This window comes from Astatotilapia calliptera, chromosome 2 (assembly GCF_900246225.1).
Source record: "Astatotilapia calliptera chromosome 2, fAstCal1.2, whole genome shotgun sequence".
NCBI classification, from domain to species: domain Eukaryota; kingdom Metazoa; phylum Chordata; class Actinopteri; order Cichliformes; family Cichlidae; genus Astatotilapia; species Astatotilapia calliptera.
In genome coordinates this window covers 16,620,029-16,629,084 of record NC_039303.1, presented here as the reverse complement: position 1 = coordinate 16,629,084, position 9,056 = coordinate 16,620,029, and the positions used below count along the sequence as shown (strand labels likewise).

The 9,056-nt window shown below is 40.3% G+C and overlaps 1 long non-coding RNA gene across 1 annotated transcript; it reads right to left on the bottom strand.

The window, feature by feature from the left end:
• Positions 1-2,393: 2,393 nt before the first annotated feature.
• On the bottom strand, positions 2,394-4,445 carry LOC113032587 (uncharacterized). Its single transcript, XR_003273904.1, has 3 exons — positions 4,414-4,445; positions 3,242-3,333; positions 2,394-2,540 (listed from the first exon to the last, which is right to left on the bottom strand). It is a non-coding gene; the product is annotated as an uncharacterized LOC113032587 (long non-coding RNA).
• Positions 4,446-9,056: the final 4,611 nt, after the last annotated feature.

Below are 9,056 nucleotides of genomic sequence, written 5' to 3'. Positions count from 1 at the left end.
TCGTTCTGTGTTTTGTCTGTTTTGGTTGTGTTTGTTTTACCTCATTTGTTACTAACAAAGTTCACAAACTCACACAGTTTACATTCTGTATGTTTCCATCTTTACCAGCCACACTCTAACTGCATTTAAGAAAATAATCCTTAGAAATCGTCGTTTTTCTCTTTTGTAATTGATGATAATTCAGTGAATATACTGTGCTGCTTCCTTTTATTGCGTCACACATTGCTTTATGTTTTTCAGTGTCCAGTTATTTTTTACTGCTGTTTGAATTCTCTGTATGTTTGACCCTGTAGACTGTTTGATGGACTGCTTGTCTTCCTGTTTGTAACTGCCGCCTGTTTTTTAATAAAGATTTGGATTTCTGACTTCAACACAGCCTCTGCGTGTCCTCCCTTTGTGTCCTCTTCCTCTGTGAATGTGTTGCATGTGTCACAGATTCATTTTATTAACAGCTTTCCCACAGTGAGTTGCATCAGCATTCATTCACAGCACATTTCAGAAGGATTCAGATTAATACAGTGATCTTACAGTCAGAATGATCCTGACAGAGTGCCACTGTAAATGATCTTTCATCAGGTCAATTTTAAAGTTCAGTATTTCAAAGCAGGAGTTATGAAGAATCATACTGGCATTAGGACTAATAATATGTACTTACAAAGTCAAAGTTTTTTAATTATCCTAGAATATTGGAAGACAATCAACTTTTAGTGTTTTCCGCATATTAATTATTCTGAAATAGAGACGGTGACCCTAACTGTACAGAAGCACTAAACAACTGACAATCTAACAAACATCATTGGCCTGAGCCGTCATGCACAGTGAGTCTGATCCTTTGCTGTGAGAGTCTGACAAGCATGTTTCTGGTCAGTTTGGAAGAAATAATATCACAATGTTGATCTTTTTTTCAATATTCCTTCTCTTTTACAACATAAACTGTGATCAAAGCTACTTATGTTCACAGCATGTAATAATACTGACAGTCCAGGGCATTGTGGTCTGTTGAGCTAGGGTTAGGGTTAGCAATTCAGAAATATGTAATCAATATTAAACGTCTCTGACGTGGGCCACTGTCCGCAGTGTTGGGAAATCCATACCAGGCTGGAACGAGTCAAGGTAGGTGAGCATCCACGAGAAGACACAGCAGATGCATCCTACTAATACTGACAGGACCAGGAGACTCCAGAAACCGAGCATCTTCTCTTCAGTGCCATCCTCTCCTGTCACCCTCTCTACCCGCAGCTCTTTGAGTATGGGGTAGATAAGGGCGCAGAGAAACCCTTATTACTAATTTGTATTATAATTCAATTTTCATGAAATATTCATATTCAGTATTGGTCATTTTATATTAATAACCACGTATCCACCCAGGCTCATGGTGGGGCAGGGCTCTGTCCTGGGATGCTTGAGTACAAGGTAATGTACACCCTGACTAGGTATCCAGTCTGTCAGAATTGTTTTCAATATTTGGTTCAAAAACATGAGTGACAACAAAAATCCAACTAGGATTCTTGCATATGATGAATGAAGTCTGACTTTGACTGTATTGTCCAGCTGATCCATCAAACCCCCAGCAGGTGAACCTTATTCATGACATAACACGGCAACAATGTAAAAAATTAAACAGCAACAGTCTAAATGTAAAGTGCATTCTAAACCCCTCTTCAATAAATCATATGCAAAGAGTCATTAAGGACTGTAAAACGTGAACTACAGAACCCAGAGTCTTCATCATTAAATCTCTGGTTGCTTCATTTTTCTATCCTATATCAGATACTTTAAGGTTAGGTTAGGTAAACTTGCATTCTCATGGTGAGGCAAAGTGCTTTATGTGTGTGTGTGCGTGTCATGAACGGCTATAAAAGGCCTATAATTAAAGAACAAAGCAGGGTTTGAGTTCGAGTTGCGGCAGACGGTCACTACTTGTAAATGGAACGCAGCCTCCCTACGGCGGACAGCTAATAACAGGAATCGGACGCGGTCCACCCAAGTCCACACCAACCACCATAGCAACCGCCTAGCATGACCTTAGAAACATATTCTGTCTTCATAACTATCAAAAACATGGAATGATTTGCAAAGTGTGAAAGTGTTACAGCTGCAGAGAGCTATGGCGGCATCTTTGGAATACGATAACAGACTTACATCATTAAAACATAAAGGACAGGAGATATTTAGATATTTTTATATTTATATTACATTTTATAGCTGACGGATATTACTAAATAGATAGAATTTACTAAATAGCTGGATGAACATGAAAAATATGTCTATAATAACAAATGACTATGAGAGCCAGTAGAATTAATTCAACTGGACACTCAAAAGACGTCCTTAAATGCTCTTTAAGTGGCAGAACAGATGAACAAACAGTTAATTGCTTACGTGAGATGAAATCTGCTCAGCTACTTTGAAAACAGCTTCTAACTGGTTCCTCCTTTAACAGGATGACTGCTCAGGGGTAAGGCCATCATGCAGTCCAGCAACCTTTATGGTTCTGCTTTGATTCACCAGGAACTATTAGGGAAACCTTCCAGCGCCTCCTGTGAAAGACACAGGCATAAACACACAAACATTTATTAACATGTTACACAGTCTTCCAGTTTGATTTTCTCATCCTGTGGACAACAACGTACATGGATGCAGGTTTATTGTTAACTTTTGTAAGGTTTATTTACTGAACATATCCAGCTGCAGCTCCACTGTGATCCTGAACTGGATAAGCACTTAAGAAAATGTGTCAATAAATGGACGTACATCAACTTACTATATTTATCCAAACAGACGGGACCAATAATGCTTCACTGAGTCAGACTTTTACAGTCTCTTCTATGTAAGAATGTCTCGTGCTTATATACCTGCAAACTTGACAACAAAGGTTTTTCAGACTACATGTAGCTGTCCTCTATGTCAGCTAACACATTTACATTCATGTCACACTTATTTCTGCTTTCCCATTTTATAATTATTACTTACATTTTGATTAGATACCTTGAGTTTGTAAATGATCAGATTACATAATTGGAGTACAATGTATCCAATTCAGGGTTGCGGGAGGATGAAGCCTATCCCAGCTGATACAGGACAAAGACAGGCTGCCAGTTTATCGCAGGGCTAACACTTAAATGTTTGATATTTCTTATAATAATCATAATTATGACTATTATTTAAAGGTTTCTTTATAAATACATTTTGATTTTTTATAACCTCTAAAATATAAACCTGAGCTGTTTCAGATTCTGACCTCTGACCTCACTGCAGCTCCCTCTTGGAAGTACGTCTGCTTCTTGTCTTCCCCCAGTGTTGACCGCCTGCCCTTGATATCACGTACTGTACCTGAGGAACAAAAAAGGACAAACACTTGCCTTCATTTAAAAGTACATTCATACAGAGGAAATCTATGGAAACACACTAGTTCACAGTTTGGGAGGAACCAGTTCCTGTGAAACATTTCTGTATATGAACATCATGTGGAGAATGAATGAAATGAGTTCTTCAGGTGACTCAGCAGTCCCACACTGACAAATGAAATCTAGTTAAACTATTAAGCATATTTGCTCTTCTGAAATCTGTGTTAAACAACAACAAACATAAATTAGTAACAAAAATACAGCTGAGTAGAGGCTTTACAAACCACCAGCAGCCATAATGCTAAATTTGAATCTTCAAATGTTTCTGAGCTGTCTTCAACCTGCTTTTAGCACATTAAAGTCTCAATAAATAAAGTCAATGCAGCCTGACTCAATCCTAAATGTTCAGCACACAGAGACACAGAGGTACTGTTTAAAGTTTAGTGTTAACTTGAGTCACTGATCATTTGCAGTATTACAGAGTCTGGCAGTCTTTGCATGATGTCCACGTCACTGTAAGTTTCTAGCTGACTCTCAGGTGTGACAGGTGTGCCAGCAGGAAAGAGTAATAATAACCTGCATCCTGAGGTTTGTCATGCAGGATTAAAGGAGCCAAGCTTTGTTCACACAGCTAGGATTGTATTTTACACTGACCCTGGGTCAGTATAAGTATCATACAGTTTAAACGAAGCACTGAAACTTGCACATATTTATTATAGATGCACTGAAGCTAATCGAGATATTTGCTGTCAATCTGTGGCTGCGATTAAACACTTTACTGGAAACTTTATTAACTAGTAACTTCATCAGTCATGACAGAAGCTAATATTTCTGTGCTAACATCGTTTAACCAGTAACAGCTTTACTCCAATATAAGCTAACGTTTACACCGTAACTTTAAGCTAGCACCATAAAGACGGTAAAACACGTAATAATATCTACAAATGCATCTTAAAGCTGTTATATTAGCACTCGGTGTATTACTAAGATAACCACATTAACATTACTGACACTCGCTGACTTTTAATAGTCATTCTATAAATGCTGTCCATTTAAATGGTCTTACCTGTACACACTGCATATCCACCGGATTCCAGCCAGAGTGGATTCTGGAGTCTTCCCACGCTCCTGTTAGTGATCCTCCATCTGGATGGATGAGAACAACCTTCTGAACAATCTAGCAGGAGATGGCCCATATCTATGGGACTGATTTGTGCTAATAACGCCCATTGTATGGACTGATAACAGCCGAAGCAGGTGAATAAAGTCACCCAGTAGCTAGCTGTGCCATTACCCAGCATACATCACTCCCTCCGTAAATGCAATAAACGATACAAAAGTATTGTTCTACCTGTTTTTCAGGTAGTTGTTTACATTATATAATTTATTGTGTTCTGTATACGTCACTACAATGTGATTTGGAAAATGTCTAAATATACCGACAACAGGCACTTCCGCAGCAATCTCTTCAATCGGAGGACCCTTCACGTCAATTCCCGACGCGAGAGGGGTACCCTGCGCGTCCATAAGTGCAGCAGAGGGAGCCTGACCATGCGTCACACGTTTGACGAGTTGGGAGTGAGAACGTATTGGCTGCACGCAATGTTGATGGTGAACAGATCAAAACACTGACAGAATCCATGGATGACAGGCTTTTGAGTGTCCTTGCAAAGAAAGCTGGCTATATTGGTCGCTGATTTGTTTTTGTTTTGTTTTTGAATGTCAGAAATGTATATTTGTGAATGTGGAGATGTTATATTGGTTTAACTGGTAAAAAATAAATAATTGAAATGGGTATATATTTGTTTTTTGTTAAGTTGCCTAATAATTATGCACAGTAACAGTCACTTGCACACACAGATATCCCCCTAAATTAGCTAAAACTAAAAACAAACTAAAAACTACTTCCAAAAGCATTCAGCTTTGATATTAATGAGTATTTTGGGTTCATTGAGAACATGGTTGTTGTTGTTGTTCAGTAATAAAATTATTCCTCAAAAATACAACTTGCCTAATAATTCTGCACTCCCTGTATAAATAGTGATTTTAAAGTATTGTGAAGGTCAAGAGCCCTGAACTAGAAAGAAGAAATCATGGAGATGATCAGATTGATGCCAGCATGGAAGTGTGTGTGTGTGTGTGTGTGTGTGTGTGTGTGTGTGTGTGTGTGTGTGTGTGTGTGTGTGTGTGTGTGTGTGTGTGTGTGTGTGTGTGTGTTTGTGTGTGTGTGTGTGTGTGCGTGTGTGTGCGCACCCAGTGTCCATCTGGACCATATGTGTTGTGAGCCCCTGCAGTTCACAGAGCACACCTTCAGCAGCTTCAGCAGTGCATGTCTTGAATAGATTATAGCACAGTGCAGTCATGTGGAATACTTCACCCCAGAATTCAGCTATGTCTTCATTTGATGCCTTTCACTCTTTCTCCATCACACAGACACACTAAAAGAGAGTATGACAAAATCCTAGTAAGGAAGGAGGATGGAAGCAGTGTTTTACCATCCATATAATACTGAATCCCACACAGTACAGTACCTGTTACAGTTTTAATATGCAGCAATATATTTTATACTGAAATGGTATGACAACAGTTTGAATCCAGCAGACAGAGATGATTACCAGACTTTGCACGTCCACTGAAGAAAAAGGGCTTGGAGAAAATCAACAGATTTGAATGAAGTTTTTTAAAATTTGGATTCATGATTCCAAGACGATGAGCTAGGAAATTGGTTTGAATGACCTCATAAACTTTTTGGTGAGAATGTTTTTCAGTAATTTCACATGTAAATATAAAAATCTGAGATGCAGATTGGCATGTATGACTGCATGTACCCTGTGGCGCCACCCTCAGGTCAAACACAGGAGCATATTTGTTTGATTCAAGATCTTTTGATTTCTCTCTCTGTGTCCTCATGCTGTGTTGACAGCTGTGCTTGTCTGTTCATGCAGCCTGAGCACTGGCTGAATGAGGAATCATCTGCCAGTCCTCTGTGAGGAATACAAAATGAGTTGTGTGTGTGTGTGTTGTACTAGGGGATACAAGGAGTGCTTCACACAAACATTGTGGAATAAGACATTATATAAAGTCTGACTGTGTCTGTGAGAGGCACTATGTGTGTGTGTTGTTTTGGGGGACACGAGTGCTTCACACAAACACAGTGACATTGTATACATGTTATAAAATAATAATTGCAATTAGGTGCTTTAAAACTAAAATGATCTGACACTTAAACCATCTGATATACACAGCAAGAGAGGTACTGTCGATCGACTGTCAGCTGCTTTCTTTGTGGGCCACCACAGTGGAGCGATGTGTTGTTCACAAACGAGTCGGTTCGAAGAGCAGATTCTTTGTAGAGAACGAGAAGAGTGATTTCCGTTGGGAGAGCAGAATCTTCAGCTGCTGCTGTTCATGCAGGCAGGGACGATGAGCATGCTATATATACTCCAAAGACAGCAAGCGTAGTTGTACAGTCCAGCACAAAGCGACAGAGAGAAAAGGAGGCAAATTTGGCTGGATTTCAGTGATATTGGAGGCAATGAAAATATCCATTAGAGCAAGGTCAACAAAAAACCTGCACAGACACGGAGGACAGCTTACCCTCTCCCTTACACCCACTGATGCTGGAGAAGTGTCCTGTTTTGATCCAAGTATGTCAGCATCCACTGACTTAAAGGAAACTGCAGGTATACCAAAACAAGAACATTTCTTCCAAAACAAATGACCCCAGCCAAACAGCTGAGTCCTGATCAGGCGATAGCTAAGATGATAGCGAATGATTTTTAAGCCATAGTAGTAGTAAATGTATAAAGCTTTTATTTTTTAAGGCTTTTTTAAAGGCTTTTATGAAAACACTAAATAAAAAGTGTGCTTAACAACACAAAAACATTCACATTTGCTAAATTAGGCTAAAATAGAAGGTCTCTTCATCATCTTCATAGCTTCCATCATGTCCTTCTTACCCCTCCTCCACACCTCTCTCTCTCTCTCTCTCTCTCTCTCTCTCTCTCTCTCTCTCTCTCTCTCTTCATTTATACGTTTCTCAAAGTACTTTTTCCAAGAGAGGAATTGTGTATATAAAATATTTTAACAAAAAACTAATTAAAATATCTATCAGCATATTGATATTAGAAGTCAAAACTATAATTGGCAGCATGGCTCTCTTCTGGGAGCTTCCAGCCCTTTCATGTGCATGCATGGAAAGCTGGAGGTGGGAGGAGCAGCGGCAAGATCCCACAGAACAGAGCAAATGACAGTGATATGATTAAATAAGAAACAACATGAAAAGGAAGACATGGCGATATGCAGCTCCACTGTCAGGTTAAGGCAGCAAGTTTTTTACAGTGGGGCAAAAAAGTATTTAGTCAGCCACCGATTGTGCAAGTTCCCCCACTTAAAATGATGGCAGAGGTCAGTAATTTGCACCAGAGGTACACTTCAACTGTGAGAGACAGAATGTGAAAAAAAAATCCATGAATCCACATGGTAGGATTTGTAAAGAATTTATACGTAAATTAGGGTGGAAAATAAGTATTTGGTCACCTCAAACAAGGAAAATCTCTGGCTCTCATAGACCTGTAACGTCTTCTGTAAGAAGCTTTTCTGTCCCCCACTCGTTACCTGTATGAATGGCACCTGTTTGAACTCATCATCTGTATAAAAGACACCTGTCCACAGCCTCAAACAGTCAGACTCCAAACTCCGCCATGGCCAAGACCAAAGAGCTTTCGAAGGACACCAGGAAAAGTATTGTAGACCTGCACCAGACTGGGAAGAGTGAATCTACAATAGGCAAGCAGCTTGGTGTGAAAAAATCAACTGTGGGAGCAATCATCAGAAAATGGAAGACATACAAGACCACTGATAATCTCCCTCGATCTGGGGCTCCACGGAAGATCTCATCCTGTGGGGTCAAAATGATCATGAGAACGGTGAACAAAGATCCCAGAACCACACGGGGGGACCTGGTGAATGACCTGCAGAGAGCTGGGACCAAAGTAACAAAGGTCACCATCAGTAACACACTACAACGGCAGGGAATCAAATCCCGCAGTGCCAGACGTGTTCCGCTGCTGAAGCCAGTGCATGTCCAGGCCCGTCTGAAGTTTGCCAGAGAGCACATGGATGATACAGCAGAGGATTGGGAAAATGTCATGTGGTCAGATGAAACCAAAGTATAACTTTTTGGTATAAACTCAACTCGTCGTGTTTGGAGGAAGAAGAATACTGAGTTGCATCCCAAGAACACCATACCTACTGTGAAGCATGGGGGTGGAAACATCATGCTATGGGGCTGTTTTTCTGCCAAGGGGGCAGGACAACTGATCAGTGTTAAGGACAGAATGAATGGGGCCATGTATCGTGAGATTTTGAGCCAAAACCTCCCTCCATCAGCGAGAACTTTGAAGATGAAACGAGGCTGGGTCTTCCAACATGACAATGATCCAAAACACACCGCCCGGGCAACAAAGGAGTGGCTCCGTAAGAAGCATTTGAAAGTCCTGGAGTGGCCTAGCCAGTCTCCAGACCTCAACCCCATAGAAAATCTGTGGCGGGAGTTGAAAGTCCGTGTTGCTCGGCGACAGCCCCAAAACATCACTGCTCTCGAGAAGATCTACATGGAGGAATGGGCCAAAATACCAGCTACTGTGTGTGCAAACCTGGTAAAGACCTATAGTAAACGTTTGACCTCTGTTATTGCCAACAAAGGTT